Consider the following 8,183-nt stretch of genomic DNA (forward strand, 5'->3'; position numbering starts at 1 on the left):
AACCGCCTCAAGTCCCGGTGGTAAGAGGGAACGCATATCAGACTATGACAAAACAAATGCTCTCCATTGAGTCACAAATGCTCTCCATTGAGTCACTGTTGTTTTACCTGAGTTTTCTATCATTCTCACTCTCAACGTTGTTGCCTCCTCCATCAGCAGGGTTCTTTTTCTTTCCACAGATATTCCAGTGTTTCCATCATTACCAGGGGATGGTGATCAGGGAAAACAATGCCTCTTCCACGTCTGCCATCCCTCGCACGAAGACAGACTCACGTCTACCGTTCCTCTGTGCCGTAGTGTAACCTTTAATCTAATGGGAAAAACCCAGCTAGGTGGCAGACTACATTTCATAGAAAAAGTGATGTTTATAGAGAACCAATCTATACATGGATGATGTCATTCTTTTTACAGCCATAACATTGTGCAATCAAGCAAAAAAAGTTGTCTTTTGCCTGTTAAAATGTGTGACAAATTGAAGAAAAACTGAATCAACTGAATGCAGCAATATTTTAACTTCAGATCTATGAGTACATCATAGCCCAAAGAAGGTCTGTATAACAAAGAAAATGAAACAATGTAAACAGTCACCATGGGGAACACATGGCGCACTATCAATCGAAACACATGCTGTTGGTATCGTCAATGCGAACAAATCCAGTTTAACAGTGCACAGTGAGGTTGTGAGGCTGTTATGCTCATTGTAAAGAAATCTTAAAAGTATTACAGCAATGGAAAGATGGTCCCTGTATAAAACTGGGTGGTCCATGCAGTCGAAAGACACAAATATATTTTTAATTTGCCTCAAACAGTCAGAATGCAGTGTATTCATACACTCTGCTGGTGAGTATTGCTGGTGCATGGTTTTGGCTGGGAGTCCTCCTTAAGATATTTATGATTTAACAAAATGTTAATGTATGTGTTTATTGAGGAGGAATTAGTACACCCAACAGTGTATCAAAGGCTTTTCCACCAGATCCAAGTGTGGAACCATTTGCTATAAATGGTGATGTCCTTGGAACTGACTGAAGTATAGTAAACATTTGACCTGATGATGGCACTAGCCCAAAGATGGTGGACCAAATAAGCCATTCTGCCAGCATGGCTAAAAATAAAAAGGGTGCGCTGAAATAAATAAATATTCGGGCATTTATTCATGTACACACACACACACACAGACACACACACTGAAAGCCAATCTATCTCAGATGAAGTCTGCATGATGAAATTACTTCAGTATAAACACATCAAAAGTTGAGCACCTCAATAATTTAAAAGCACACTGAGTGCATCGTTAAGGACACAGTAATTATCTTCCATCTTAATGAAGTTTTCATTAAGACATCTGCATTATGCTATCTGTCTCCACAGAGATTTAATATTCCCACTGTAGACAGGTAATGCCTATGCTCCAGTCATTTATAATAGAAAAGCATTGTGAACTCGTGAAAAAGGTGCACTTTTAATCAGAGGCTGACAAAGTGAGGGTTTGAGACCGAGAGCGAGTTTGATTTCACAGCTATTCATTTTTAAGTGTTTTTTAGTGGATGAACATTTTTCATTTAGTATCGAACATTAACGGGAAAGGGAAATTATGATCATGAATTTCACTTACTCAGAGAAACAGAGAACCTAAATGTTTCAGCCACTAGCATGTCCTTAAATGTTTCACACCTTTTAACAATAAACCCTGATGTTTAAAAATGTAAGGAGAAGTCACTACAGTACAGTTACAGCACAGATCCACATCATGGATCCATACCTCAAACATTCTACTGAGGAAATAACTCTCTAAAGCACCACGTGGTGGTAGTCTCAATTTGTCATTCAAAAGCAGGGAATGCAACATTCGGGACTGTGGATATACAAACTTTTGGTTTGTGTACTGTGTTTTGGCTGAAGGGCAGGAAAAGGAAAAGGAATAAAAAGCTGCGTGCAACCTCATAACAAGAATCAGAACAAGGATGGGTGATACATTCATTGTCACAAATTCCTTCACAGACAAGGGCCAATTCACATAACATGGATGCAGCAAGCACAAACTGCACTTTACAGCTAAAGTTTTTTATTATTATTTTTTGCTTGTATTTTTCAATGAACAGTCTACATTTTTAACCTGGAAAGCAGTCTAAATCTTCAAGCCTGTCCTCTAGAAAAACAACCATATAGGTCAACTGTGAGCGCTTATTACGACCGGTGTTTACATTTCTTGTTGGTGGTGCCCTCTAGTGGCTGTCGAAATTGTTTTGGCAGCAAAGGAGGAAGTCAGGTGGAGTTTTATCAAGAGCAACAAGTCTGCATAGCAAGAGGTTGAGGATGAATGACTGCATCGGACAAACAGACAGGACTTTCTCTCAATGAATGTGTAAGTAGACTGTGAATTATATCTGCTTTGTGCAGTGTAGGTATGTTATTAACTGAAGCTATACAAGTAACGTTATTGTAAGCCAAACCATATTTCCTTCCGCAATCTAAGCATGTAGAACCAAGTCAACGTGCGAGGGCACGACAAAGGTCCGGTACGTCTGTCGCTGGTGCGCAGGAGTCACAGGCAATTGACCTATTCAGTCTTTTAAGCATGAGGATCTATTGAATTTGCAACTAATTCTGTATTAATAAAATGCCATAAGGTAGAACACCTCTGTGATGTCAGTAAAAACTTAAAGGGCAATTCAATTTAGTATTAATCCTGTTATGTACTATCAGGGCAGTATCACCCAAGCCGCAGTGCGATGCGATATTAAAACACACATACGGTGTACTGTATGTAACTGCCGGTCAGAATAAGCCGCGTCTTTTTACACGTGGCCTCTGTGGATCATCCCCTATTTGATGTGCAATTATTCCTGGAATAACTAATTCTCCCCTTCCTATAAATTTGGAACGAGTGCAAAACTTGTGCTGCAGTGGTCCTGGGAGGCAAACAATGCTTGGAGGAGGAAAAACAAGCGAAGAGAAACCCAACGGAAGCCTTTTATCCGGGAAGATATTAGAAAACCAAAGAAACGGGACAGGCGAGAGAGACATGTTGCATGAATACAACTTTGAATACATTTTTTTTTTTTTTTTTTTCATTTCTCAATCTCCCATTGTAATTAGCAGTGGTGTTTGTATTCCCTCTAAACTTGTTTAAAAAAGGCTTGAATAGGCTTGGGTGGGGTGAATATTCAGATCAAGAGAAACTGAGAATTGTCTTTTCAAAGAAATATTTATACGTCTCAAAATTAATGATGAAAGAAAAAAATATATCAAATGAGCGATATGCAAGGGCACCAAACAGAGCAAGGGAAATAAAAGGTGGGATTAGATTGAAGGCTTTTTTTAATTTCTCTTCTTGTAGGGTGAAGTTTTTCTTTTTATACATTGTTAATTTTTTTCATCTTTGGCACATTATTGAATTGTTTCCTGGGGGGCGATGGAGAAGTGCTTGCTGGGCCAAGCCTTCCTAATGATGCCTTTGTAGGGACGTCAGCACCGTGTTCAAAGGCAGAACTCCAGCCAGCTGACCCAGCCATTTACAACCTGACAATGAGCAGCTGTAATTGAAAAGTGTTAGAGGAAAGACACACACACACACACACACACACACACACTCTTGCTCTTTCTTTCCCTCTCCCTCTCTCTCTCTCTCACACACACATACACACACACCCTTCTTGAGATTATGGTAACTAGCTAACACTGTGGCGACTCATTCCAGTGCTCTTAAACAGGCCATAATGCCACTCACACACCCCTGCCTATTTAGCATGCTAACAAGCTAACAAAGCCTTTCCATTACTGTAACACGGGCTAATGCACTGCACACCCCCTTGTCCATCTAATAGGGGGTTATGCTAATAAGCTAACAAGTGTCATTGCGTTGCGGTAATGTAACATGGCCTAATGCCATATAGCTCCCATAGCATAAGTTCATGCTAACAAGCTAACGAGCTCAATCTGCTGCTGTGATAAGGGGCCTAAAGGGGAACACTGCCGCCTATTCAAACATGAGTTAAAATGCTAACGAGGTAGAGTCTCAGTCCATTACTGGAACGTGAACTAATGCTAATCAAACCGACCTCATCACTGGCAGTAAAACTAGAGGACAGGAGATAGAGGGGTTTCATCGCCACGCTGACATTCCAGTCAGCACCAAGGCCAATGCAATTTTAAGAGAAAAAAGGAGTGTTAAGTTATTCTTTACTGTTTAATATGTACAGGCAAGCTTTAGCATTTCTATCACAAATAAAGCAAATACATCATGTCAAATACAGTGTATTAAAGAAAGGCTTTATTGTATAGATTAGACCTAGGGACCTACGTACTGATGTGATTTCAGCCTGTAAAAAATTTCAGTTGTGGAGCATTGGTTGGCAAACATTCACAGTCTTATAGTTAATGAGAAAAAAAGGACATTACATTTTAAATAAAAGCCTCTGCAGGTAACAATGCAAATACATATATACATATATATGGATATATAAAAAGGTATATGTTAATCACAATGAAATTATGATACTTAATATTGCCTCTAGTTGGAGAGAAGCAAGCACAACATAGCTATGCCTCATTTTGCACCAGGCTATTTGAACTATGGAGGTGCGTAATTATTCACGTGGCCTCTTAAATAGTACCCTCACTAAAGGCACTGTTTCATTGTATACACATTTTAATTACATAATGACATGATTTGACATACTTTGCACCTGATCTGTTTACCCAGACAAAATTCTGCATCATAAAAAAAAGCACTGTTAACAAATGTGTTAGTTGCTGCATTCAAGGCTTCATATACCTGATATGTGTTGCGTGTTCAACCTTGTTGATGAAATTGTGATACATTTTCATTGTTTTCTGTTTCAATTTCAGTTTAATCAGGGATACATTTTTTTTTGCTAACATTTAAACAGTGGATGGTACTGAAATTAAGTCCTGGTGAATTATTTGACTACTCAGATAAGTCACAAAACTAGAATGGAACTCAGAAGGGGGCATACCACACCAAGGCTCAACAGTTATTCAAATTCATGGATCCATCCCTCTATCCAGATGCCCACCAAAAGTTGATGGTCTATTCCAGCTTGAGGCCAATCGTCCATCCAAGTTTGATGAAAATCTGTGTAGTAGTTTTTGTGAAATTCTGTTGACAAACCAACCACAAAAGAAATGGAGACAGGCAGAAACCTAACCTCCGTGGTGGAGGCTGAAACAAATTATACCAACTTTGTTGAAATGAAACACGCACTCCTTGAATTTAAACAGTTTTAATCCAGAGGCTTCAACATATTTGACCAGGAGACATCTGCATCGACAATGGTAATCGATTAATACCTATACTCTGGTTGCATACCACAGAAAATATATATATGAGCCTTTCTCTCACCAAATGAGCATTAACATTTGCAGCCATAGTTCTGTCCAAATGTGTTCGGATTGTCCTCACAGAAAACAGATTAATTCTTACCATAATAAATAAATAATCAAAATAAATTGAACACAGACCTGCGTTTCATTACCAGTCTGATAAAAGGTCAGTGGTTGATGCTGATTGCTGACCCAGGTCTATAGTATCAGAAACCATTATGAGTCTAAGATACAACCCATATTCATACAAAAAAAAGAAATAAAATAATTTCTATAAAGTGCAGATGTTTGTAAATGCTCTTGCAGTCAGCCCCGTCCTTTCATAAAGCTCCTTAAGTTCTTCTTGGCCAAGTGAGGGGCTATCACACAGCGGACTCCTTGCCCTGGGAGTAGATAGATGTGTGTATTTGGCGTTGCATCCACCCATCCTTTCATCCTGTCTGTCCCCCACTCCTTTTCTCTGCCCCCCCCCCCCCAGCTCCACCCGCTATCCAAATAGAGAGATCTGGAGGAGGAGGGGTGGCAAGGTGGCAGCCGCCCCAAATGTAAAGCGTACGCAATCACTCAGATACAAGTGGCACCGCTAAAAATTGCCTTCATATATCAGCTTATGGTTTACGGGCTGTGGCAGAAAGGACGGCAAAAGGTCAGGCGGAAAAACATATAGACGTGTCAGAGCCACTGCTCGGGGCGCCGGAGCTCTGGGCTGATGGCTGAGGAGATGGTCTTGCTGTTTGTGTGTGTGTCTGCGTGTGTGTGAGTGAGTGAGTGTGAGAGTGCATGTGTGTGTGTGTGTGTGTGTGTGTGTGTGTGTGTGAGACAAACTCAGGGACACTAGGGCAGTGTTTGATGGAGGCCCACTGTTTGTGTGTGTGTGTGCGCGTGTGTGTGCATGTTTATACCCCTAAACTTGCTCAAGATAATAATAATAATCCAAGGAAAATCCTTCAAAATGAGGACAAGGGACAAGCTTAGTTTCAGGATATCGATTATTAGAAGTTGTATTTAAAGGAACATTTCACAAACACATTATATAGATTATCCAGTCCATCGTTATTGTCCACTAAAACTTGCTCCTGTGTTAGGGTCTGTCCCACTGCCTGAACTTTGATCATAGCATGTCATTAAAATAGGTAGATTCTCTTGTGAATACAGAAACACTTTCTGTCGAGCAAGAAAGTTCATTTTTGACCTTGGGACACAATCTGAAATCTGAACTCAAGGTTCACTCAGTAGCAGTTTTGAGCCTCAACTCAAAGTCTCCACCAGAGTAACTGTCTTATAAATGTTATGTTCGATTTAGAGCTGACCCAAGCACATGGCTGCTAATGTAGCTGTAGATGCCAGTGGAACTGATGAGCACCATTTAGTGGATTTGCAGCGTAGAAGGAGTAACTCCAGACTAGTTTTTCATGTTCAGTTCAACTTGACCTCTGAATTTGCGCCATCTTGACAGATCTGACCTTTGTAGAGACGGAGAGTCCGACAGCTACGAGACAGGGGACGGCCGCTACAAATGTGTCTTTTGAATGAACCCCACGAACATATTTCCCTGTTAGCTGCTGAGCTAATCTCAGAAGCGAACATATTGTCTTTGTTTCAGATAGCTTGCTGACCCTGGGAACATGATAAACAAAATGCGAGTATAAAGAACGGTAGAGAGAAAATAACAAGATTAAGCCCTGGAAGCTGTTGTTACTGACTAGCTCCAGCCCACTCACTAGCCTAGTTATTAGCCATAGTCACTACAGCTCATGCTTCTAGAACACAGATTATGCAAAAATGTGCAGATTAATTTTACTTTAGCACGTGACCAAGTATTTAGCCAGGCATTTTAATCAGAGACTTGTGGTCACCTCTGATCATAACTTCTGGGTGAATAACAGATGATACTTTCTGCCTGAGTTACATTGGATAAAATGGCCCAAACACATCAAACCAACATCAACTAACAAGCCGTGACATTGGCTGACTGTTCTTTGATCGACTCACACTACTTGTCTCAGCCAAGAAGCTTGAACACACTATATAGATTACAGCAGATGGCCAACTAGCTTGTATGTTGTGTCCCTATGCGAGAGGAAACGCCTCTCCATAAAGCTGCAAGGTAGCAGTAGTCTGTTATGATCATTCAAAAAGGTAAACCAGACAAATAAAGGCTGTGGACATATAAACCACTGTTATGATAAAGCCGTGTTTGCCACTTCTAATCTAGAACATCAATGATGAGGCGACTCCCATGATCTCGTATCACTTCCCAGCGTCATCAAACTATGTCATTGTTTTAGTTGGTGCGATTAAGAGAAGTCTAGCAGCGCACATTACATATGTGCACTTGATGTTTAAACTCTCCTAGCTAGCTAAGCTGTGGGCCAGGAAAGAAGCCAAACTCTTCAGAAAATGTTCATAAAAGATGAAAGACAACTTGCCTTCAGCAGCAGGTAGCAATTTGCAACTCTTATTTCTTTGTTACATAAAAGATGAAATTAGTATTGTCTTAAAGATTAAGGATGCTGGGTAATAAGATATTTAGGCTTCTGGAATGAGGCTATATCAAAATAGACTATAGTAACTGAAACATGTCTGTGTGTTTGTTTTATTGTATGTGAGCACTTCATTTGTGATCACCTGTGTTTGTCTTTGTTTCCCACTTTTTGTGTGTACTGTAGCTAGTTTCTGGAGTCAGCAAACACACGGACACACACACACACACACACGCACACAGGTATATGCTGGATACTGTAACCTCTCGGTCGACCTCCGCTGACAAGACAGATCGCTCCATTCATCTACGGGTGAGTGCACCGAGCGCTCCATTCATCTGCGGCTGAGTGGATCAG

This window comes from Sparus aurata, chromosome 15 (assembly GCF_900880675.1).
Source record: "Sparus aurata chromosome 15, fSpaAur1.1, whole genome shotgun sequence".
NCBI classification, from domain to species: domain Eukaryota; kingdom Metazoa; phylum Chordata; class Actinopteri; order Spariformes; family Sparidae; genus Sparus; species Sparus aurata.